Source organism: Taudactylus pleione, unplaced genomic scaffold (assembly GCF_031769625.1).
Source record: "Taudactylus pleione unplaced genomic scaffold, aTauple2 ptg000556l, whole genome shotgun sequence".
Taxonomy (NCBI): domain Eukaryota; kingdom Metazoa; phylum Chordata; class Amphibia; order Anura; family Myobatrachidae; genus Taudactylus; species Taudactylus pleione.
In genome coordinates this window covers 15770930-15796227 of record NW_028284958.1, presented here as the reverse complement: position 1 = coordinate 15796227, position 25298 = coordinate 15770930, and positions in this window count along the sequence as shown.

The window sequence follows — 25298 nt, the reverse complement described above, 5'->3', positions numbered from 1 at the left end:
AGAACTGCTCGCATGATTGCGGTAGGAAAATGCTACCCCAAGAATAGCGAACAGTTCAGACGCCGTTCGATGTACTCGATTAATCTAATAAATTGCGGAGATGACGTATGATGCGAGCGGCCAGGGGGCGTTTTTATCAAAATAGCGGCCGCAGGTTTTGTTCGCTAATTCAGACAGAGGTGTCAACAGACCGCAAAGAGCGAGCACTTCATTTAAATAGTCAGCCCTTTTTTCAGAACGACCGTCTGCAAATAGCGTCCGGCTCTGAATCAGGCCCTCTGTCTCCTGAGGTCTCAGTCATAATGCAAGGGTCTGACATACACTAATGAACTTGGGCTGGTGATTCATTACAGAAGATTGGTTTCTGATCTATCACTTAGAGGTCATTCCACCGAGATTTCCTGCACTGATCTGAGGGCAGACACGTCGGGAGTGACCAGAACAGTGGATTCTAACTTTCATTCTGGGATCAGTAGTTTTCTACCTAACTTGGACTGCACTGTTTTTGGGAATTCCCATGTCTGATTAAAAATTCAGGTACGGAAATCTGTATCTCAGACTCTTGTTTTGTTTTTATTTTAACTTTTGGGTTTTATTTTATGAAATAACATGTCCAATGAATCTTTAAAAATGTATACAGATTATAATCCTTATAGATTTGAATATGAACAAACGTGTTATTATGTTTAATAGTCTGATAATTTGTTTCCCTGATTAGCATAAGTATTGTCCCTTGATACATCTTGTGATCTTTATACTTCCAGAGTGAAAAGACATAGAAATAAATTTTGTTTGTTGGTATGTTGCCATATTGATGGAGATTATCTTCAGACTATAGTATTGGGATCTGCTTATAATAACATTGCCAATCAATTTATATCCCAAAGTTACGGTAATAGTGTGCCCAGGACTACTAAGGAGACCCACTTTAGTAACAGAAATGGTACAAAAGAATCTGTGTCTGGTTTCTTTCTCTAAATAGAAGTACCGAGTACCGGGTAGAGTTTAGATAAAACCTACCAGGTACAGAGTGGAGTTTGGATAAACCCACTGGGTAGAGTTTAGGTAAAACCTACCAGGTACAGAGTGGAGTTTAGGTAAACCTACTGGGTAGAGTTTTGGTAAAACCTACCAGGATAGAGGTTTGTAGAGGCCACACAGAGCGGAGTTTAGTAAACCCGCACACAAGTACAGTGTCAGGTCCTGGGGTGACAGAAGGAATGGAATGGCACACTTGATGCGATTAAAATTACAACAGATACGAACTGTAAATTACATGGCTCCTGCATAAAGAGTCACAAACTTTGAATTGGATAAAAGTGTTAAACCAGATCTTGTTAAACAAAGATTCACAAAAAAAGGGAATAACAAATTAATTGTATGTACCTTAAGGATTATTTTGAAGTAACATCTGTAAGGACAGTAGGTCCAAAACTTGTTCATTAAAAAATATAGCTCTAAAAATAAGTAGCTATGCCCTGATATAGACTGTCAAGCATGTGATGATTTGGAATTGTGGTGCTGTAACTTGTAGCGGTTGTAAACTGAAGGTATCATATACTGATCCCAGAAAAGATACCAAAAATTTAAATAAGAATAAGAAAAATACATAGAAATGTGAACATCCTCAATTAAATTGTGAAGAGTGCTAAATTATTTATCATTTTAAATGCAAAGATAAGTGCATGTAAAAATGGCAAAAGGTAGATTTCAGAAATGTGTTAAAATATTTCAGTTTAATCCTACGTGTGTGGGGACGCCCATTCAATATAATGGTAAAGTTTTAAAAGAAATTGATTTTAAATCAGATGCTGAAGTTTTGCTTATTGTGTGTCTGGGAACTTCATTGGTCTCCCTTTAAAACATTCTGAAGGGAGGGGGAGCGAGTGTTCAGAATGAAAATGTCTGATGATTTGCCAAAAAGTAAACAAAATGTTAAAATCCATAAATGAGAAGTAGTTAAACATAAAAAAAAAAAAGATACATAAATTAAGGTGTATATTCAAAGACCTCTAAATGTGATGTTAGAGAGGTATTCAAAGATTTGAAAGTATGACATAATGTTCACAAAAAGCTCAGTGAAAAATCTCTGTATATGCTGAGTTTTGTCATTCCACCGGCCAGCAAGCACATCACAATTGTTTGTATTTTAATATGAGCCTTTGTTTTGTTGCAAAAAGTGTTTTTATTTTTGCTATTGACATTTGTTTTAGTGATACTACATAAATATATATGAGTGTTGTATGGTCATGGTATTACGGGGACAATGTAAGTAATGCTGTCCACCTCTTCCTTAATCCTGTACAAGAAATTATGAGGTTATTGTTATTTACATATATGTTACCCACAGTGAGTAAATTGCATTGTAACATTGAAGTGTTTTACAAGTGTTGAAATGTAACAATTATTGAGAAGGTAACATTAATAACATAAGGATTGTCCTCATCTCAATAAACCTATGTAATGTTATAGTATGTGTATGTGTATTATGCCCCCTGTAGTGCCCTTATAGTAATGCCCCCTGTATGCCCTTATGTGTATGTGTATTATGGTGCATACACACGGTCAGATTTTTCTTCAGATCTGAATTATAACGATTTAAAAAATCGTTCAATCGTTCATATCTGAAGGAAAATCTGACATATCTGACATGCCTGAACGATGGACGATGAACGATGCGCGTTCCCGATGGTCAGATAACGATATCTGACACCTGATGTGTTTGCAGTCAGACTTGGACGATTCCATTCATTTTAATGCAGTCAAAAATCGTTCAATCGTTCAATCGTTCATCTGACAGATCTGACAAATCTGACAAATATGACCGTGTGTTTGCTCCATTAGAATAGAACACGCATAGCCAAACAATCATAGGAAGATACTGTAGCCCTCAGAATCATCTACCTCTCAATATGACCAGTCATAGAGTCCTGCAATATATTGTACCCGTCTGGGGCTGCTAAAGTGTTATTCAGTTCAAATGAATCTCACCAGAACATTTGACCTCCTCTGTAGTCCTAATAAAGTAACTAATAAAGGAAAAATAGTATGCTTAGTCCAGGGGCGGATTGGGCCGCCGGGAAGCCGGGCTGGTTCCCGCTGGGCTGGTCCCTTAGCTGCCTTTAGGGGCCGGCGGCCACACCTCCCTCACCCCGTATGCCCGGCTGCCGCGAACAGGGCTCAGCTCCGATCGCGCAGCGTTACAGGCTGCTTACTGTATCTAAAGTAAAATGGCCGCCGGTGGCAGTGGCGGATTGGCCCCCCTAGCACATACAGTCCGCATCATGCGCTGAGCTGAGCAATCTGTGCTGTGATCGGAGCTCCGCACATTACACAGGCTCCGATCACATGACAGGCTGAACACAGATTGCTCAGCTCAGTGCACGATGCGGACTGTGCGGTAGCCGGAGACTGGAGTTCTCCTCTGAACTCCAGCTTCCGGCTCTCCCCACAGGCACTATGGGAGAGACGTCATGACCGTCTCTCCCATGGTTCCGAGGAGCAGCCTGGCGGACCAGAGGGCGAAGGACGCAGGAGCGGGTTTAAGGTAAGCTTTTTTTTGTGTGTGTGTGTGTCAGCGGCTATAAGGGTACTACTGGGGGCATTACTATAAGGGCACTCCAGAGGGCATTACTATAAGGGCAATCCAGGGGCATTACTATAAGGGCACTACAGGAGGCATTACTATAAGGGCACTCCAGGGGGCATTACAATAAGGGCACTACAGGGGGCATTACTATAAGGGCACTACAGGGGACATTACTATAAAGGGACTACAGGGGGCATTACTATATGGGCACTCCAGGGGGCATCACTATAAGGGCACTCCAGGGGGCATTACTATAAGGGCACTACAGGGGGAATTACTATAAGGGCACTCCAGGGGGAATTACTATAAGGGCAAAACAGGGGGCATTACAATAAGGGCACTACAGGGGGCATTACTATAAGGGCACTACAGGGGGCATTACTATACGGGGCATAACTATAATGGCACTACAGGGGCATTACTATAAGGGCACTACAGGGGCATTACTATTAGGGGACTACAGGGGGAATTACTATAAGGGCACTCCAGGGGGCATTACTATAAAAGGACTACAGGGGGCATTACTATATGGGCACTCCAGTGGGCATCACTATAAGGGCACTCCAGGGGGAATTACTATAAGGGCACTCCAGGGGGCATTACTATAAAGGGACTACAGGGGGCATTACTATATGGGCACTCCAGGGGGCATCACTAAAAGGGCACTCCAGGGGGCATCGCTATAAGGGCACTACAGGGGGCATTACTATAAGGGCACTCTAGGGGGCATTACTATAAGGGTACTACAGGGGGGCATTACTATATGGGCACTACAGGGGGCATTACTATAAGGGGACTACAGGGGGCTTTACTATAAGGGCAAAACAGGGGGCATTACTATAAGGGCACTACAGGGGGCATTACTATAAGGGTACTCTACAGGGGCATTACTATAAGGGCACTACAGGGGCATTACTATAAGGGCACTACAGGGGGCATTACTATAAGGGCACTACAGGGGCATTATTAATAGGGTATTACCATATGGCGCTACAGGGGCATTACTTTGGGGTCATTTTCATATGGGAACTACTACAGGGGCATTACTATGGGGGCGTTACCATATGGGCACAGGTGCATTACTATAAGGTCACTACAGGGGGCATTACTATAAGGGCACTACATGGGCATTACTATAAGGGCACTACAGGGGCATTACTATAAGGGCACTACAGGGGGCATTACTATAAGGACACTACAGGGGCATTATTAATAGGGTATATAGGGTATTACCATATGGGTACTACTATAAGGGCACTACAGGGGCATTATTAATGGGGTATTACCATATGGGCGCTGCAGGGGCATTACTATGGGGTCATTACTACGTTTAGAGTGCCACTCATCCACTTGCTATATATATATATTTATATATATAAATACATTTGTGTTCACTTGTGTGTGTGTGTGTATATATATATATATATATATAGATATATATATATGGAATGCCACCATTCGGGATCCCGGCAGTCAAAATCCTGACTCCGCTCCTGGTTCCTAGAGCTAACCTCCCCCTCCCCGTGCCCTAAACCTAACCCTTTTCCCTCAGTAACTAACCCTAACCCTCGCCCTGGTGCCTAGCCCCTAACCCTCCCCCTAGTGCCTAGCCCCTAACCCTCCCCCTAGTGCCTAGCCCATAACCCTCCCCCTAGTGCCTAGGCCCTAACCCTCCCCCTAGTGCCTAGGCCCTAACCCTCCCCCTAGTGCCTAGCCCCTAACCCTTCTCCTAGTGCCTAGCCCCTAACCCTCCCTCTAGCGCCTAGCCCCTAACCCTCCCCCTAGTGCCTAGCCCTAACCCACTCCCTAGTGCCTAGCCCCTAACCCTCCCCCTAGTGCCTAGGCCCTAACCCTCCCCTAGTGCCTAGCCCCTAACCATCCCACTAGTGCCTAGCCCCTAACCCACCCCCTAGTGCCTAGCCCCTAACCCTCCCCCTAAACCAAAAAATGTTGTGGCACCCTTGACTGTATCTGTATTGGTGTTTCGCTGTATTTACCGCTGTGCATCATGCAAGGGGTTAGTAGTAGCCCCGACTGCATCCAATTTAGAATCAGGTACTATAATGAGGGAGTACCCTGTCCCCTCACCATACCCCGTCCTCTCAACTGAGCCTGTCCCATTAGGGCTGCTTCCAAAAATTTCCTGGGCTGGTTTTCCATCCCAATCCGCCCCTGGCTTAGTCTAAACTGCCACAAGGGTGTGCTGCATATTCTAATGTTAAGATTGGTTGTTTGCCAGTGCAATCATAATTGTTACACAAAAATGTGGACAATTTAGTGTTGATTCAGAGCAAAATCGTTTGCATGAAACAATAGTATTATTGAGTATTCTGCACAAGTAAAACATAATTATAAAGTATTTAAAGATAAATTGCAAAAACAGATAACAGACAAAAAAGTTGATTTTTTAGGACATCGTATATCAGTGTAATTCAGAAAGCAGATGTCCAAACAGCTTAAAGCCTTTTTGAGCTTATTTACATATTGTAGGGAATGAATACTTTATATAAATAAATTGTAACTTTTGTATAATGCAAACAAGGGATTGATACAACAGAATGCATTAACAAAAAAATTAATTGAAGTTATGTTATGAATGCATCAGCATTGGTTTTACCTGATTGTAGTAAGCCGTTTATATTGTTTAGTCATGAGTCTAACTCACATGTTTAGGGGGTCATTGAACAATCACATGGAAACTATTGTCACCTAGACATTGTTAAATGCTGACATAGGCCCTCATTCAGAGCCGCTCGCTATTTGCGGTCGTTCGTTCTAAAACAAGGGGTGGCTATTCAAATCAACCGTTCGCTAATTGCGGTCTGTTCATGTCTCTAAGTCTGAACGAGCGAGCAAAACTTGCGGTTGTAATTTTGAAAAAAACGCCCCCTTGCCGCTCGCACCGTACGTCATGTCCGCTATTTATTAGATTAATCGAGTACATCGAACTGCGTATGAACTGCTCGCTATTCTTGTGGCTGGTTTTTTCAACCGCTATTTTGCGAGCAGTTCTGAGTAAAAAAAAACCAAGTGACGTGGTCAATGACGCTGCTGTATTAATTATGCACTCCCTTAAAATGCCCGTTTTGACCTTTAAGCACACCTGCGTTCGAATTCCACACCCCCGTTTTCAAGCACCTTCCCCTGTTACCACCCACATACGCCTCCTTCTGTCACTCAAAATAGCAGGCATTCGCTATATAGCGAACAAACGATTTTCGGCCGCACTGACTGGTTCGCGCATATTAAAATCCGTACGCATGCGCAGATGTGTGTGCGAACATCGGTCAGAATGAACGAGCGGCCACTTACGAGCGGCTCTGAATCAGGGCCATAGTGTTAGGACACCCCTTAACTCTTATAGTATCACATGAAGCTATAAAATCTAAAGCTTAAAGAAAGCATTTATCTGTTGTTAAGCTTTGTTATACAAGTAATGTCACTCTTAAAGGTACAATGTTGAAACCCTGCGTCATCATTACTTTTGCAGGTTTCAAAAGATGGGACAGTATTAGTGATAATATACAAGTAAATTGTGACAGTGTCAAGGAGGACAGTGAAAATATACAAACTTTTTATTTTCCTGATCATGATTGTATTGAACTAATGCAGCAGGAATCATTGCCCTTATTTAACTTTTCAAATGTTCCTTTTGTAGATGGAGTTCCATACACAAGATATGTTGGCTACGTCAGAGCACTGTCTACTGCATTCCAGTTATCCCAAAGGCTTGTAGTGATAAAAATGAGGAGACACTTGAGAGACTACACCCGAAGCTGAAGACAATAGACTGGTAGACCATGCTGCCATAAGTCACTGCTCCCAAGGGCAACCCACTTATGTGGTAGATCCCGCCCCCAAGATTGACTTGTACCCTCACAAAACTACAGGTATAAGCTCCAGAGGCTGAGAAAAGCAAAGCTAGGAGCTAAAGATAAATGGTGAGTGGGGGGAAGGTCAACATTTAGGTCTACCAAAAACACTTTACCCAGTTATGGCCTAAATAATATATGGTGATGTGCACTTGGGGAAGGATACAATGGTGGCTATCACCAACCGTAATTGGATAGCTCTGGGCCTTGCACAGGCCTTTGTAACAGGGTGCCTAATATGTGCATTGGACAATCCGGGTAAGACTGTACCAACCCCTCTGAAAAGTACTCCCCAGACTCAGTGTTCCTTACAGAGGATACTAATTGATTTTATACCACTGCCCCAATGTTCCAAATGTGATGTCCTCCTGTATGAGCCTCATCAGTCACTAGCCCGGAGAGTAGGCGTTTTGGAGGGCAGATGCAAAGACAATGGCCAAGGTAGTTAAGAAAATTAAGAAAATTATTTTCTCCAGTGTGTTAAGAAAATCATGATTAAGGTCAACTGCAGATATGGTGTGCTATGTATCAATCTTACAGACACAATTAACTAAAATACATAGTTAGGTGTTTTATTCTACTCCAGTCCTTTTATCTTGATACAGGAACCACCTGTTTACAACCAGGAAATTGGATGATAATTTGGAAATATACCTGGAAGGCAATTGAGCCCAGATTTTAAAGTTAATTCCAAATCCTGATGAGTACATTTATTTCAATGAAACTTCATGGGAAGGACACCTGAATATATGTCTCCGATTGCAAGGGGAGTTGGAGCAATTTGATATTGTGAATAGATACATGTTCCTAGGCCCCAAGTCTGACAAAGGCTTGTGGAAATGTATATTTTACTTTGCTTTGTTATAAGTTTTATTTTAGCTTTAAAACTTTGAGTTTTTATTACAAGTATTAAGCTGAGTAACTGCATATATAGTTTTATATGAAGAGATGAATCAGTAACAATATCTAGACTCAGAGTATAGGATGTTCACAATATAGAAGCTTTAAGCCAAATTGTTTGATAATGTTACAGATGAAATATTTGATGTGCTTAAAATGATCTCTAATGAACTGCAAAGTAAAGTAAAGGTTATAGGACAGTTTAGACTGATCCTTGACTACCTTACAGCTGCTTAATAAGGTATGTGTCTTATAGTGAGACTAACCTGCTGTAATGTATATAGCTGATAACTTTTATGACCTGATACATGGACATGTGAAGAACATTAAGGAACTGAAAGACCAGTCTAGGAAAACACATAGTAATCCAGAGTATGATATTGATGTTAATGAATGGTTTTCCTAATTAAACCCAGCTAAATGGTCTGGTGAATTTAGTAGATGGATATCAGGAATTTTTTTCAAATATTGATAAAGGTTTAGCTTTGTTTGTAATCATTTAGATTGCAAAAAAATGTGCTAGTTTTCTGATTAAGAAGTTACTTACACTTGACTGTTGTTTCTCCAAGGAAAATACACTAAAGACCTTGATGATGACTCAAGTCTATGATAGCATCTGTGCCTAAGACAACATTCCAAGTTGTACCATTTGTGGAACCAGCCTCATTGAGGATAACAAGCAAACATGTGGACGATGCAAGACTATCATCATTTCCCTGAATATTCATGACAAGGTGGACTGAATAAAAGACAATTAGAGACTGAGGACAGTGGACTTGCTTTGCTGGGGAATGGAACAATGCGTAATCCTATGTATAGCTTACTGTAGATGGGACTTGTGCATAAATGTACCTATACTTAGCAGTGCTCTCCCCAGAATTTTTTTCCAGCTGGGTGGCATCAAGAAGTAGCCAGGTGGGGGCCTTCGCAATAAAAATATGTTTTAAACCCTGACATTATGATTTAAACTTGAAATAACATCTTATATATTAATTTTCCTCTTCTTGTTAGGAGCCCATTCGTCTGATTATGAAAAAGCTGCAAAGTTTGTAGGATCTGATCCTTTTTATACTGCTCCCAGATACTGTCCTCACTTGCAGGCTCTGAAAGTGCCGGGTGGTAGGCGGTTTCTTGCCGGGTGGTGCACCCGCCAAAAACAGCCTGGGGGAGAACACTGATTAGTATAGCAAGATCGTGTTCCTCTTAGATAGTATAGAGTAAAGTTATGAATAAAGGATGGGAAAACTGATAAATCTGTTATTGAGCTATCCACATTAAGACTGCATCTTGTCACAAGATGGTGTGTGCTTTTAAGTATTCATAAGCTTTAAATGTGTAAAATTACAAAGAATGATTTCTGCAGAGCTTTGAGCTGAAGAACCTTGACTTCAGCAGATGTGTCCTACTTCTAAGATAACATTATGAATAAGACTGTGTATCCTTAACCCCCCCTAACACTCCCACATTTACAGATAGAATGCAAAGAAAGACTGCTATAGTGAGATATAGCATGTGAATATTGTGATATGTTGCAATTGTATGCTGTGCTTTATACTAGTGTTTACATGTAAATATAGCCAGAGAGAATCTTGAGCCAAGTGTGGTGGTGGTGGTGATTCTGTCTCCTGAGATCCTGAGGCCATAATGCAAGGGTCTGACATACACTAATGAACTTGGGCTGGTGATTCATTACAGAAGATTGGTTTCTGATCTATCACTGAGTACCCAGAAATCCCTCCTGACCAACCAGAGATAGACAGCAGTGCCCCACACAATCAGCAGCATAGGTGAAACTAAGGGGTGATCTGGGCGTGCACCAGACCACCCATTAGCTTAGCCACTTGTAGAATTTGCTTCGCTCATCACCCCCCCACGTGGCCGCTGCCGAAGCCTGTGGACAGTCACTTCAGAGCTCCGCCTCCCCCGGCTCTAAACATAGCTGTGCTGCCCTTCCACTGTGTACTCAATGAATGTGACATGATGACGTCACAACATCTGAAATCAGAGGCACAAAGCAGAAAATAAAGGGGATTATTTACATAATCTAAGGATACATTTTATTTTCTGTGTTCCCCAGAATATATTGCCTGTGTATATGTTTTAAACAAATATGTATTTAACCCCTCTCAGTGTCCCTGCCCTCAGCCCTCTCTGTAACCCCCCACTCAGTTTCCTCTACTTCACCCTCCCTGTAACCCCCCTCAGTGTCTCCACCCTCACCCTCCCTGTAAGCCCCCTCAGTGTCCCAGCCCGCACCCTTATGGAAACTCCCCCTAAAAATCCTGCATTTGCCCCAGGGGGGTGTGGCCGCGCGTTCGCGTCATCCTGGCCCTGCCCCCACTACACAATGTCGGGAGACTTGCCCTCTCTTCCTGGGAGCTGGGAGCGAAACCCAATTTTCGGGAGGCTCCTGACCATTTCGGGAGAGTAGGCAAGTAAGGCATGTATGTATGTCTTTGTGTGACCCTGCCTGTATGTATGTGTATGTCTTATGCACACTTAGAGGTTATTACAGTAAGAGAACCTCACTTTTGCTAGTGTTACATTAGCGTGAGTTCCAATGGAACCTCAACACTAATTGAATTTTCCCCTTGGCTTAGGGGTACCCCGAAAAAATTAATTCAGAGAAAATAAGGGTTACACGCACAGAGAATGTTTGGGAACCACTGCTCTAGGAGGATTCATACATTAACCCCAATAAAGAAGATATATGGTACCTACTAACACAATTTGGTAACACAAATACATGTAAGCATACAGAGGAGTTAGAAGTAGAGTTTGTACTGATATATATATTTTTACGATTCTTTTTTGTAGTTATGACAAAAACTGTAGTCAGCTGTTTAGACATTGGAAGAACTTTGGCTTTTATTAACTACCTATTACCACTGGGTAAAAATATATATTGGCAGCAGTAAGGTTTGAGACTGCCACAGTGTACCAGAGATCATTGCCCTACTGGTATATTGTTATTTTCTTATATCTACTAAATAATAAATTTTTTTAAGTAATACAACTATAGAGTATAATAAAGTATTAAAAAGTAGTGTAGGCAGCACGGTGGCACAGTACTTAGCATTGTTGTCTCACATCAATGGAATAATGGGTTCTATACGGACCATACGATATCTGTGGTGTGTTTGTATGCCCCACCTGTGTTTGCTTGGTTTTCCTCAATGTGATCCAAAACATTTTCTCTGTAGAGCTCTTTGTAATATGAGGTCGCTATGTAGATAGCATTAGCTTCTGTTTACATGTTTTTCACATAAAAATAAAACAAAAACCTATTATTGCATGTGGCCTACACTTGTACTTACCAATACATTCTGCCCCTGCAATCCAGTGGAAAGCTAGTTCACACTCCCAGGATTGTGCAACATTAGAGCCAGTGGCATATCCTTAATGGGTGTGCGGTGCGCAGGGCTTTAGGCAGCTGCCTAGGGCCCTGGCTCTTGAGGGGGCACCACTGGGTCTTCCAACAACACATATGAAGGATGTCTGTTATTTTCATTTACATGATATTGGCGGTGGCCACGTATCTTACCAGCTGCAGCCGCCACTACCTCTGCCTACACTTTGCCTCTTCCTGATCTGGGGAAGGCTGGCCACGTCACTGACAGTCACATGACTGATGAGTCAAGTGCTGTAATGAGGGCAATGTTGCACAGGTGCTATGAACCCCCCCTTACTTTCCTGCAATATATAAGCTCTCCAACCATTTAAACTTAGACACCTCCCCCACTGTCCATCATGACTGCAGGGACATCTAAACGTGTACAGGGAAGGTGGTGGTTCGCACCTTCAACTGTAAAAGAGGGAGCCCAGTCAGCTGTGCAGGAGACTTCTCCCACCTCCTCTCCAGTGGTTCTACCTCCTCACCAGCAGCACAGGACCTGCTTCCTGAGGCTGCAAGTGACAACAACAGCATGAGGGTGACAGTGGTGAGAAGATCAGCAACAGGTAAGTGGGGGAGAGGGGCTTATGGGGATGGGATTGTCACAGTTCACGAAAGTTGATAAGTTTAAGGGTAAGCTATGTCGGTTTTAATATGAGGGTAAAGGGGTTAATGTAATATAGATAAGATTAGTGGTTTAATGTTTTTATTGGCGGTCTCAAAATGCTCTCAGTATGGTCGTCACAAAAATGCTCTTTGTATTGCATGGGCATCACCAACATTTCTAAGTATCTATTGTTGGCAGCTACAAAAATGCTCTTGGTACTGTATGGCAGTCACACAGATGCTCTCAGTAGCTACTGTTTGGTGGTCACAAAAACGCTCTCTGTATTGTATGACGGTCACAAAGTTGTTAAATAAATAGACCAATATTTTAAGAAGTCAAGTCTGTATGTGAGTGGTTGGGCGGAGGGTATTGGGAGGAGCAGGGGTGGTATTGAGTGTCTTTGCCTAGGGTGCCTAGAAACCTTACACCGGCCATGGTGGTGCCTATACAGATGTGTCCTTACACATCTTTTCTGCAGTAGCGCTAAAAAGCCCCTCTCGGCGCGCCAGGTCCCATGAGACTCTTCTAGTGCCTGTCGTCTTTTTTGTCATAAATTCGACTAAGTAGCAAAGCTGATTAATTTGATGTGACACTTGTATATCTGTGTGCGACTGACTATATGAAGTGCTACAATGTAGCGGCCGCAGCTTTTTCCATTCCAAGTTCCGTTGTGGTTTATATACAGATAGGTGTATGCAGATATACCAGTGTTGCATATCAAATTAATCAGCACAGTCTGTTATACTTAGGGTTCAACCCAATTAGCTGCGAAGGGTGCGAGCTGCCATTGCAATGGCGTTAAAACGCTGGCAACGGACTGGCATCTTGCACCCTTCTAACAAAATTCTGTGAACTTGGGCTGGCATAAAGTGCGCCCATTGCCGCGATGACTCGCATCGGCGAGATCATTGCGGCTAATTGGATCGACTCCATAGATTCATTTCCAGCAAAAAAGACGACCAACGCTAGCAGAGTAGCATGGGACCTGGCAGCTCCCTCACGCCACGCAAGTCGCACTGCGTGGCGTATTGAAGCTAGATGTATGAAGACACATCTGTAGGCCCCTTGGTTCTGGGGGCCCCACACTGTACACCCTGCACACATGTTCTTTGATACTTACCTCTTCGTAGTCCTGTGACGACAGTGCTGCACAAATCACCATGAAAACGACACAGTAGCCATTTTCCCAGATATCTACACATTCGCAGTAGAAAATATGTTGAGTAAATGGCTGCCATGACTTTTTCTCAGAGACCTGCACATGCGCAGCATACTCTGGCACAGTGTCAGCGTCTACTCTCTTTTACCGCCGGCTAGAAAGGAGGGGGCCCAGAGGGAGATTGCAAACAGTGGAGGTGGGGCCCTCAGGCAGTGGAGCCCACCGGGGATGTCCCCTGTATTCCTGTGGGCCAGTCCGACCCTGGCTGGAAAGACGAAGGGAGACGGGAATAGTGAGCTAACTTATGCCACGTACAGTAAAGGCATGTTTCTACAGATGCAGCTTATGTAGACCTGCAGAGACACACATAATATATATCTATAAGCAGAGGCGGGCTGCCCTGGGGGGCAGGGTGTCATCTGCCTCCCGGGCTGGTACACTTTAAGCCACTAGGGGCTGGGCATATTTGCCTGAGTCAGCTTTGTCCTACAGTAAGTCTATGGGCTGGATGGCAGCAGCATAGATCCCTTCCTCCTCTCCAAGCAGCTGGAGGCCGTGTAACTTGTCCTCCCTACACACACCTGCAGCAGGGTGACTGGGCTCTGCAGCCCCTGTCTGACAGCATTGAGCACAGGTAAAAGTGCAGCAGTGACAGCTGTTAGGAGTGGTGGTCGGGGTAGCCGGAACTGTTGCTGATAAAGATCCCCTTTGCCTGACCATGACTTCAGGTGCTGGACGGGCCAGGGGTGGGGTCACATGCAGGGGCGGGGTTACAGTCAGCGGCATAGAAGACTTCAAGGAAAGCAAGTTACTGCTAGCCTAGAGGTGCTGGTTCAGTGTGATCTGTGAGGGCAGCTGTGTAGTGGGGCTGTGTGATCTGTGAAGGGTGCTGTGTAATCTGCTATGTGAGGTAGCAGTGTGATATCCAAGGGGGGGCTGTGAGCGTGATCTGTGAGTGGGGGGTGCTGTGTGTTATATGAAGGGGGCTGAGTGATCTGTGAGGGGGTGGACTGTGTGAGGGGACAGTATGATCTGTGAGGAGATCTGTGTGAGGGGACAATGTGATCTATGGGGGGGTAAACTGTGTGAGAAGACAGTTCTGTGGGGGGAAAGCTGTGTGAGGGGACAGTGTGAACTGTGAGGGGTGGGCTGTGTGATCTGTGAGGGGTGGGCTGTGTGATCTATGAGGGGAGTTGTGTGAAGAGGCAGTGTGATCTGTGAGAAGGGGGCAGTGTGATCTTTGAGGGGCAGCTGTTTGATCTGTAAGGGTGTGCTATGTGGGAGCAGTATGACCTGTGAGGGGTGCAGCGTGTGTGTGAGGCCATTAAGTCAGCACGTGTGAGGCTATGGGGGGAATGTGTGTGTGAGGCTATGGGGGGCAGTGTGTGTGTAAGGATATGGGGCAGCGTGTTCCTGAGGCTATGGGGGCAGCACGTGTGTATGACGCTATGGGGGGCAGCCTGTGTGTGTGTGTGGCTATTGCAGCAGTGTGTGTCTGAGTCTATGGGGGCAGAAAGGAGGTGAGGGGCGCCAAAATAAATTCTTGCCCTGAGCTCCACTTGGTCTAGAACCAGCCCTGAGCCTGACCTGTCATTCGGCAAGCAGCAAAATGCTGCGCAAGGAGCCTGGGAACAGGACCTCCCTCAGGACTCCCACTCCCCTTCTGAGTACAAATGGCCGGATCCAGAAACAAAACCTGAACGGCACAATGCACAACCTCAGCAAAGTGACAAGTAAGTTAATACTTACCGTAACATAAAATATATTTATTTATACGCAGAGTGATTGTCTTGTTATGGTTCTAATGGGTCTATTTAGCAATAATCACGATATTGGTTTGAATATTTCTGCCAATATCGTCGTGATTATTAGCAATTTCTTCTTTTACCCGCTACAGTATGTAGGAGAAATCCTTTCAGGGACAGCGCACGTGTTAACATGCTGTCCCTGCGAGGTTCCCACCGTCATGAGATGCACTTGAAATGCATACGATTCTTCATCTATTGTCCTTGCGTTTGCTAGGTTCACTCCCATTTTTCCGTTGCTGTGCACAGGTGGTAAAGCCAGGGCCTCTTGCATGCATTTGCCACTCAGGGTAAAAGTTACCAGCCATCCCCTGTCTATAAGGAGGTATATGATGATGTTGACTTGTCATACAAAATGCGTGTATGCTGCCAACGCAGAGAGGGATCCGTCTCCATACATGTATGGTTCTATATGCCAATTTTATGTGCACTGTTTTTGAGTCACTTTCACCAATTGTGCTGTCAACATTGTATCAGCCCTTTACTGAGTAATTGCACCAATTTCCAAATTAATATTATTAATAATAATAAAATATAATTAGTTCAAATTTTCTGTTCCCTGTTCATTAAATATTTAGCAATAATATACTTAATTAGCAGACAGCAGAGCAGTAAAATCATTAAAAAGAAGTACATTATAAAAATAAAATATAGAGTTGATTCACAGACATATTTTGGCCTTCTAGCTGAAAAAGTGTAAGAAGCCGTGTGCGTGTGAGCACAGTCTGGCAATCCTAGTTTATGACCACAGTGGCTCTGGCCTACCTCATGGGGACTGTTTCTGTAAATTTTGCAAGTGACATAATTAGCTGTTTCCTACCAAAGCTTTACAATTCCCTAGACAACAATTTCCCCACCTCTTGAACAGTGGTTTTATTGTACTTGGCAGCCCAAATAACGAAGCTGTGACAGCCCATGTTAATGCTCCTAGTGATACATTTCATTTAGCACCAGTTTAAGCACTTCTAGATTATCTTTAGTGCTGGGTTTAACTAATTGGTATAAGGCCAATGGAAATATTAGCCAGAAGTTCAGCCACAAAATGGTTGTTTGTATAGATTAAAAATGAAAGGTCTTAGCTATGTTTTACTATAAATCCTTGAGCCCCTGACACCTATTGACCTATAGCAGCTGGAAGACCCACTCTGGGGAAAAAGGCATAATACTGTAAATGTAACCCCCTTTTTTCCTGGAGAGTGGTGGTGGTGTGGTGTGTATTGCCTCTTTACAACTACCACACAGCTATAGCTCAGTCTCTAAGCACCTCGGGCTTCTGTGGGTGAACTGCAAACAGGTGTCCCAGCACTTGCAGGGTAAATGACAATGAAGAGGATCGTGCGTGAGTCTCAATATTTATGAACACAACATTGGGTCAAAAGAGGGCGTGCACTGACCAAACCAAACTTCTCCTGATTTTTTTCAATCATTCAGCTTTCAAGCTTATTTTTATAATAAGGGCCCTAGTGGTCATTCTAGCACCCTGCACTTGTTACAACCTGTGCAGTTCCTTATTCATGCCTGGGGTGTCGCTCTCTGCTGTGGTGTTTGTAGCACACTCAGCTGATGCAACAAACTGCTGATACACAGGACAGAGGGCCTGATTCAGACCCGCTCGCAAGCGAGTCGAGGGCCGGGCAGTGCACACACGCACAAGCCCCGCAGCGAGCGAGAAATCACTCGCTGCGGGACCCACTACAAGACGGGGCAGCTGTCGATGTTGATCGACAGCTCGCCCCGTTTTGTAGGCAGGGAGGGGGGAGTGGTTGGTCAAACGGAGTGTTCCCGAAGGAACGCCTGCCATTTGGGGGTTGTCCTACTGGCATCTGGCATCACAAGTGATGTCAGTAGTGAGCTTCCTGCTCTATTAGAGCAGGAAGCTCACTAGGGCTTGCAGCAGACGAGACCCTACCACAAGGGTCTCGTCACAAGCCCGATGGTCGAGACCATCGCGACCATCACCTGGCCGCTCGCTAAAGCTGTGGGTGGTCACCCACAGCTTAGTGAGTGGCCAGGAGGCTGGCTAAAAAAAAAAAGCGGCTGCCCTGATTCAGAGCGAGCGCTTGCTTTTCGCGAGCGGTTCTGAATCAGGTCTAGAGTCTGCTAGAAGCACCAGAGCAGACAGTGACACCCCAGGCAGGAAAGAGGAACTGCATGGGTTGTTGTGACAGGTGTAGGGTGCTAGAATGAACACTAGGGCCCACCCAACTCAGTGTGAGCTACATCCCTTTCCTGGTCTGAAAATCTTGACTGTTTTGCTGAAATCAAGAGAGTTAGATATGTTATGTTTAGAAATGTGCACAGACCCCTGTGATTTGGGTTTGGTTCTAAATCACTGTCATGTTTTAGGCTTGGTTTTGGCAAAACCACCCTCAAGTGTGTTGGTGATTCGGTTTAGGTTTTGGATTTATTTAAAAATTTATAAAAACAGCTAAAATCATGTAGCGTGGACCTGTTTTATTATTAACATCAATAACATTCATTTGTAGTCATTTATAGTAAATTTTTACCTCACAGCACGAGGGAGGGACATAATTGTAATCTGCTTTTTAGATCCCAGTTCTGAACTTGGAGAGAAGACAAGTCAGGGCATCGTTCAACTCGGAACACCAAAGTGATCCGAGCCAGGACTCTATTTGTCTCAGAACCCCAAAGTTCATTTGTGTTTGGTTTTCAGCAAAAACGAGCTGCTCATCTCTAGTTATGTTAATGTTGAGTTGGAAATATGCTGGGATTTTTAATTAAGGTACACAAACCAGGATGGTTGCACCTTCAAACTAATTGCTGGTTTCAATCAGACTGTCTTGCTGGAATTGCGCTGGCTCCCGCAGTTCACTGGCTATTGCATGACCCATATTATGTGTTTGCTAGACTAGCATGTGAATTATGCTGCGATATGCATTATGGGCCTAATGAAGAGTTTGGAGCAAATAAAATAAGGCGCAAAAAAGGAGCAAATATACGAATCCATCTTGCACTACATGGGGACACATTTACAGTATAATGAATGTACAGATTTCTAAATGTAAGTGTAAAAACAGTATTTATGTGCAGGGTTGGCAACATAAATAATGGGGCCTGGTATACCCATGCCCTCTCCCATTTCTGTTCCAAGATCCCCGACAGGTAAAGGCCAGCTGGCTTTAGAGTTTTCCTTACCTATATGTGGTTTCTCTGAAATGGGGAACCTCTGAAGAAATTGACCCTCCCTGGGTAGATGGTGACTTCAGTCGGTATTCACTTAGAAGATCACTTGGTCCAGAAGACGTCTGTTTGCAAAAGGAATATAACCAATGCCATCATCATGTAACAGAGCCCTATTTACTATAAACCGCATTTAAAATGCGGTCGTAGTGTGATATTTACAAATTTAGGAAATATTACAGGGATTTATCAAAAATCTGCAAAGTATTAGTGTGTGCATTACAAATTTAGGAAATATCACAGGGATTTATCAAAAATCTGCAAAGCATGGGCATGGTTTAGTTTCAAGGGGGGCTTGCCACGAGTCACGGATGTCTGGCCTTGTGGCACGCTTCCCGGCCCACTGCCATCACCCCTTCCCTCCCCTGGAGCTAATATCATGTCGTGGGGTGGAGGGCTGGTGTACTTCCGCCCTCCTCGAACCGGTCCTGAGACCATCAGCCCTTCTGGCAAATGTCAGAAGTGCCAGATGGCCAATCCGGCCCTGGTCACAGAAGAATACAATCAGCCAAATAGAGGCTTAAAAGAGGCTCTACAGGGAGCTGAGTTGAGAGCCCAGTGTGTGGTGTGTAATGTGCAATGTAAAGTGTGGTGTTACCTCCTACTGAGCATTGATCGGCAGATGACAGCTATGGCAGCCGGAATTCACAAAGATTAGGGCCCAGCCAAACAGTGACCAGCTGTTCGAAATAGATGCCCCCGGGTTAGCCAATTGCTGTTTGCCCGGAAACAGCCAAACAGTAGTCAAAGCAGCGGGCCAATCTTGGCTTGCCACACTATTGCTTCGCCACACACGGCAACTTATAATTACCGCCGTGAGCTGCATGAGTTTAGTTTGACGGCGTTGAGATAAGAACAGCTGCGGTGGCCACAAAATAGGCCAGAAGGCAGTGCACTCAAGCCAGAAGACGGCGTGGGCTACAGAAGGAGACCCAGAAGTGCTGGCTTAGTGTTGTGTGTGGCGCAGTCATCAAGAGTCAAGGCTGAATATGAGGGCTGAGAGGCGTGTGTTGTGGAACGAAGCAAAAGAGCTATACAAAGCTCCCTAATGCAACAATTCCCTCTGGACCTGGTAAGCAGTCTTGGGTCACCATCACATATCTGTAGCCCCACAAGATCTCCAGGGATTCAGCATTAGGCCATGTTGCTAATAAATCACGTACTATGTACATGCCCCAGGAAAGTAAGCTATTGCGCTGATAGATAGGCACTAGTTCCAAAACCTACTCCTATAGGTCAAACTTTACGCCAATGGTCTCTGTTAAGGGGTTCTCCGATCCCAACACCATAAAGCCCCATTTTCCAGCCAAAACCAATTGTGTTTGACACTAGATCTGTTGTTGTTAAGGTCTGTGTTATTTAGTCAATGGAATAAGAGGATGGCGCACAATAGGTTAAGAGCAGGAGTAATGTGGGTGGGTGTGTTGTTCTTCCGCCATAATGCTTGGTGGCTAGACAATGAGGCAAGCAGACCAGGGGAGCAGCGGTGAAAGCCTTTGGGCCTGATTCAGAGGTGCATGCGATTCAAACGCACTGCTGATGTTCATGTATTTGAGCAATTATTTGCCACCCAGATTGTACTCTAGTCTCCACACGCCATGGGGGGAGCTGGGAGGGATCCGATTGGATGCCTCTCAGGGGGAGCCGCGAATAGAAGCCAATAGGTGTTGCCCACCGCATCCAATTCCCGGAATGTATCGCATTCCCTAGCTTGATGCATAAGCAGACAAACCTTAAAACATAATTTTCGGAGGTTTGACCACAATATCTGCAATGGTGCATCCCGTCCATGGTCTGTAAACTTGTCTTTTATGAATGTTTTTTCTCTTACAAATAATTAAAAAGATCTAGATTCAAAGCAGTATATTGTGCCCTTCAGCCCTGAAGGGGTTAAGTAACTGGTCCCTAACTGTCATAAATTTACAGATAAAAAAAAATACAGATGACAGTGAGCATATAGCGACTCAGCTGTATACCTGCAGGGCAAATGTCACACCTTCTACCCATACGCTGCTGAGATCTCCTGTATTTCTGACACGCGAGCAATTGCTAAAGCAGCAGGACAAAAAAACAAAACAAAGTACAGTATGCATCATTTATTTATCTGTATAAGGAACCAAATAAAGTTCACCCCTCGCCACCAGCCTCCTGATTTCACATTTCTAGAAAGTTGCACTTTGCTGAAGTGCAAATTGAATTTACACACACATTTGAAATAAATTGGTTGACAGGTGCCATGGTACTGTAGGCCTGATTCAGAACAGATCGCAAGGCTACGTTCGAATTAAGCCCCAGCGACGGCATACGCATCCTAATGTCTAGTTACACACATAAAGATTAGCAATGTCTGCGGTAGGGTCAGGTGAACAACTGTGCGTGTGGGTCCGATGGTTCTTGATGTTTTCACTGTCTTGCGAGGACATAAGTAAGTGGGAAGTAGGCGGCATTATGTAGTGTTGGGTGACTGTCTACTTATTGTGCTGCGTTTACATTGCGTATGGGTTCATTACCATATTTTCGCAAAAGCTGGCTGCGTGCGAATGCAGCCTTGCAACTGGGTCTGAATCAGGCTCTGTATGCACATCTTGAGGCACAGTGCTGTTTCTGGGCCCAAATTCCCATTTATAAATATACGAATCCTTGGTCAGCGTCAAGCAGGAATCGAAAGTTCGGAAACGCCGGACTGGAAGTGTGCGCCCGAATGCTAGGAGACCAGCCGAGAGGAGAAGTCTGAACATCGGAAGGTAGGAGTTAGGGACAGTTAGCTAGCTCCCAACAGATGTCCAACCCCATCAGGCATAGAATCGGAATCCTGCATAAACTAGCACACCGGAAGCGCATATATTCTGTCAAAAGACTATAAATATTGAGTCTTGTTTTTATTTATTTTATGGCATTGCATTTCATTATTTATATACATTTAAACTTTTTTTATATACACATTTTAGTTTAATAGCGCTCTGTTTATCATTTTATATTTGTCCGACTGTTACGGAGCTGCTCCTATACATAAGCACAGTGATTTTACTATATTTTTAGTCCAAATTCCACTGTTGTTTTTTTATTTATTTATTTTTAAATAATGTAGCTCCTTTTTTGGTAAAAACTTCTTAAAACACAGTAGAGGCTATTTATGAATGTGTTAACTTAAGCATGCATTTTTTTGTGTGCCTACATTCCAATATTTTGGACACCTATTTATTACACTTATACAACTTATACATTAAAGGTGCGTACACACTAGGCGATCAGGAAAGACAGTACGATTACGACATCGTAATCGTACCGTCGTTCCTGATCCCCTGTAGTGTCTGCACTGAACGATCAGTCGTTCAGTGCAGGCACTGTCCATTATTTCTGAACATGGAAATCTGTTGTTATTGTCATATTGTGCTGCATGTTCAGGCGATGGACAATGTCGGAAACGACCAGAGGGAGTGCGCATCGCTGGTCGTTTCCGACATAAAGGTGCACGATTTGTGCACGATTACTGAGCGATTGCACGATTACGATGTCGTAATCGTGCAGTCGCTCAGTAATATCGTACCCAATACTCTTGGACTGCACCCACTCTGTGGAATGCCCTCAATTAGACTTTCCTCTAGTATACAATCCTTCAAGCCTTCCCTGAAAACTCAGCTCTTCAGACAAGCTTATCAAATCCCAGAACCACCAACATAACCACCAAAGCTATCTTACCCAATTACATCCCGTCTATACACTCTACACATAACCAGGCCTGCCAAGAGCCGCGGCGGGCCCGGGTAACGGGCTGTGGCCTAATCGCGGGAGGCGTGGCCACGCCCCCTTTGTGAAAAAAAAAAAAGACTTTCAGCGCTGCTTCGCTGGTGAGCGGGGCGCTCTGAGCCTCCTCAACCCGACAAAGCCAGGGGGGTGCAATCAGTGTGAGCACTCCCCCGCACAGGCATAGGAGACTGCTGAGGCTGCTGCTCAGCAACCACGAGCAGTCTCCCACTGCAGCTCAGCCCACGCTGCTGTGAGGGAGGGGGGGTGCGGCGTCAGACTCGGGCCCCCGCCGGGCCCCTCAGGAAGCCTGGGCCTGGGTAATCTGTACCCGCACCCCCCCTCTCTGCACCCCTGCGTATAACCACACATAACTTTAAATATTTTATCTTTCTTCATTTTCATTTCAAATCTCGCTGACCCCAGGCCAACATTCCTGTGTGACTGTATCACACAACCCACCAAGAGCCTCTGCAATCTGGCTGGATCCATATGCAATAGGTAGCACCTATCCTTGTGTTTCAATGACTACTTCATACCTCCTAACTTTTGTGAAATTGACCGTCGGGATTTCACACACATGCTGAAGGTGTGTGCATGGTCAAGGGGATGTGGTTTTGTGTCTGCTGGCTACAGTCCCTGGTGTATGATGTATTAGGGGGCATGACCGTGTGTCATTCCCCCATTTCTCGTAATGCTGGGGGCGAGCCCAGCACTCCGGCAGGTGATGGGTTGCCCACCACCCAGCCTTTCACAGCACTGCATCCATTCACAGCTGTTCTGCAGCTACAGCAGTGGTAACAGAGTGTCACCCCCCAACCTACCGACCACCCGTGGGACACTGACTTGCAGCTGCGACAGCAGGAGGTGCCCGAAATGCGGTACTGACCCGCTGAAATCAGGACAGTTGGGATATATGACTATTTCCCTATAGATTGTAAGCTTGCGAGCGCGACCCTCTTACCTTTATATCTGTCTGTCTGTTATTACCCAGTATTGCTTTATTACTTTTTTGTTCCCAATTGTGAAGTGCAACAGAATATGGTGGCGCTATATAAGTAGCTATTAATAAATAAAGGGGTCATTACATAGGTAGGATAGTCTCTACTACAATACATGAAGAACAGTGCCTGACAAAATGCACTAAAAAAATATAGATGGAGTGCCAAAAGTTTTATTTGTGAGAACCCAGGGGATAACAGATTGTGAAATATTGTATATTTCTTTGTTTCCACTAATGTACTCATTATATCATAGCCGCATAAAACACTGATTAAATTAAATACATCATATTAGCCATGTGGATTTGATATTATGCCAACCAATAAAGTTAGATTTCTGGAGGGCCGTATCTTGGGGTCCGGGCACCCCTGGCAAAGTGAAGGACTTGATAACAAAATCTAGAAGGCAGCATCAGAACGTTATGATGTTGTGTACGATATTTCTGTGCCACAACATCATGGATGCTCTGTGAGGGAGCCCAGAGCCAGGATCTCAGACCAAAAGACAAGGCTGAGATCATTTGTGAAGAGCCTTCCCTGACATTGGGCAAACACGTCACCCTCAGGTGTCAACATTTGAGCCACCCCCTTGACCAGTGCTAATTGCCAGTGCCATCCAGGCCAAACAGGAGTTACAGCCCTGTGTTCATGCTCTTTTACAAAAGGAATATGTAAAACTTATCATTAAATTGCATTAAGTACTGTAGCTATACATAAAGGATGTATGTAGAAAGAGGGTATCAAAAGTATAGTGGACATTTTAAGTGCAGATTGGATTTCCGTGTTGGGACAATCCTTCCACAGCCGCTTTGCCATGTTTTAGTTATGTACACTAAAGGGGCAGATACTGTAGCACCTGGGAAAGGAAGCTGAAGAATGTGGATTATGTATTTTTTATTCCACTCTTACTTACTTTGCCGCGTTTTTTCAAAACAACTGATGATTGGCATCTTTTACCAATGAATTGCAAAAGGCATTAGTAATTAATGCTAAATCAGCTAGATCACTATGATCTCTGCAGGCTTGCGTTAGGTTTAAAAAGTTAGAAAGAATTAAAATAATGTGTGCCCCCTGGCAAATCTATAACCAGCCCTGGACCTCTCAGTATGCAAGGACACTAAGGACCCATTGACGCCTGTAGTCCACATGTGATGAAAATGTTAAAATAAACACAAGACACAGACACCGCATGTTGTAGCAATTCATTTTATTTTAAAACCACCAATTTCATACTTTCCAAAACCTTGGATGGCCTCCTTTTCATTCCAAGTTAGGGTCTGGTAACAGTGTATAATATAAAAAGAGATCTTGCTACTTTTCTAAGGAGGAATGGCATCCAATACCATTTCACAGTCGCCTATACACATGAGCAAAATGGCGTGAATGAAAAGGCTAATAAAAAAATTGTTGAGAGAGAATGGGCTATGGGCCTGATTCACCAAGGAATGCAGTTGCTAATACGCAGGCAATCTGCCGACTGTTGCGTACTGTGTATGCATCGAAGTGAACGTGCACGAACCGGACACTGTGATCAGGACTGCGAGTAGTGACTACACAGACCCATTGCAGCGTGATCGACAGGAAGTGTCATCTGTGGGTGGTGACAGGAGGTTGTCAGCGAAATGCAGGCATGCCAGAGCATTTCAACGCCGTTGCAGGGGCTTGCAACGCAGTCTGAGGCCTGATAGCGTGCGTGGAAGTTAGCAATTTCTGAGTAAGGTCAGAGCTTGTGCAAGTGTGCGTGAAGCTGCGATGGTACTCAATTATACCAATGTTTCGCAGTCCTGCTAAACATTCCAGATGTGTGTAAGGTAAAGTGGGCGGCCTTATGTAGTGCAGCGGCAGCATTGCGATCGCAATGAATTAGCATACTATCGCAGTTGAACTGCGTGTGTAATTGCTATTGCATTCGCAGTTGCGTTCCATAGTGAATTAGGCCCTATGTTAAGTGAAGCTGGTTTGGATAAAAGATTCTGGGCAGAAGCGGTCCTCACTGCAGTATACCTTAAGAATCGAGTATCTACAG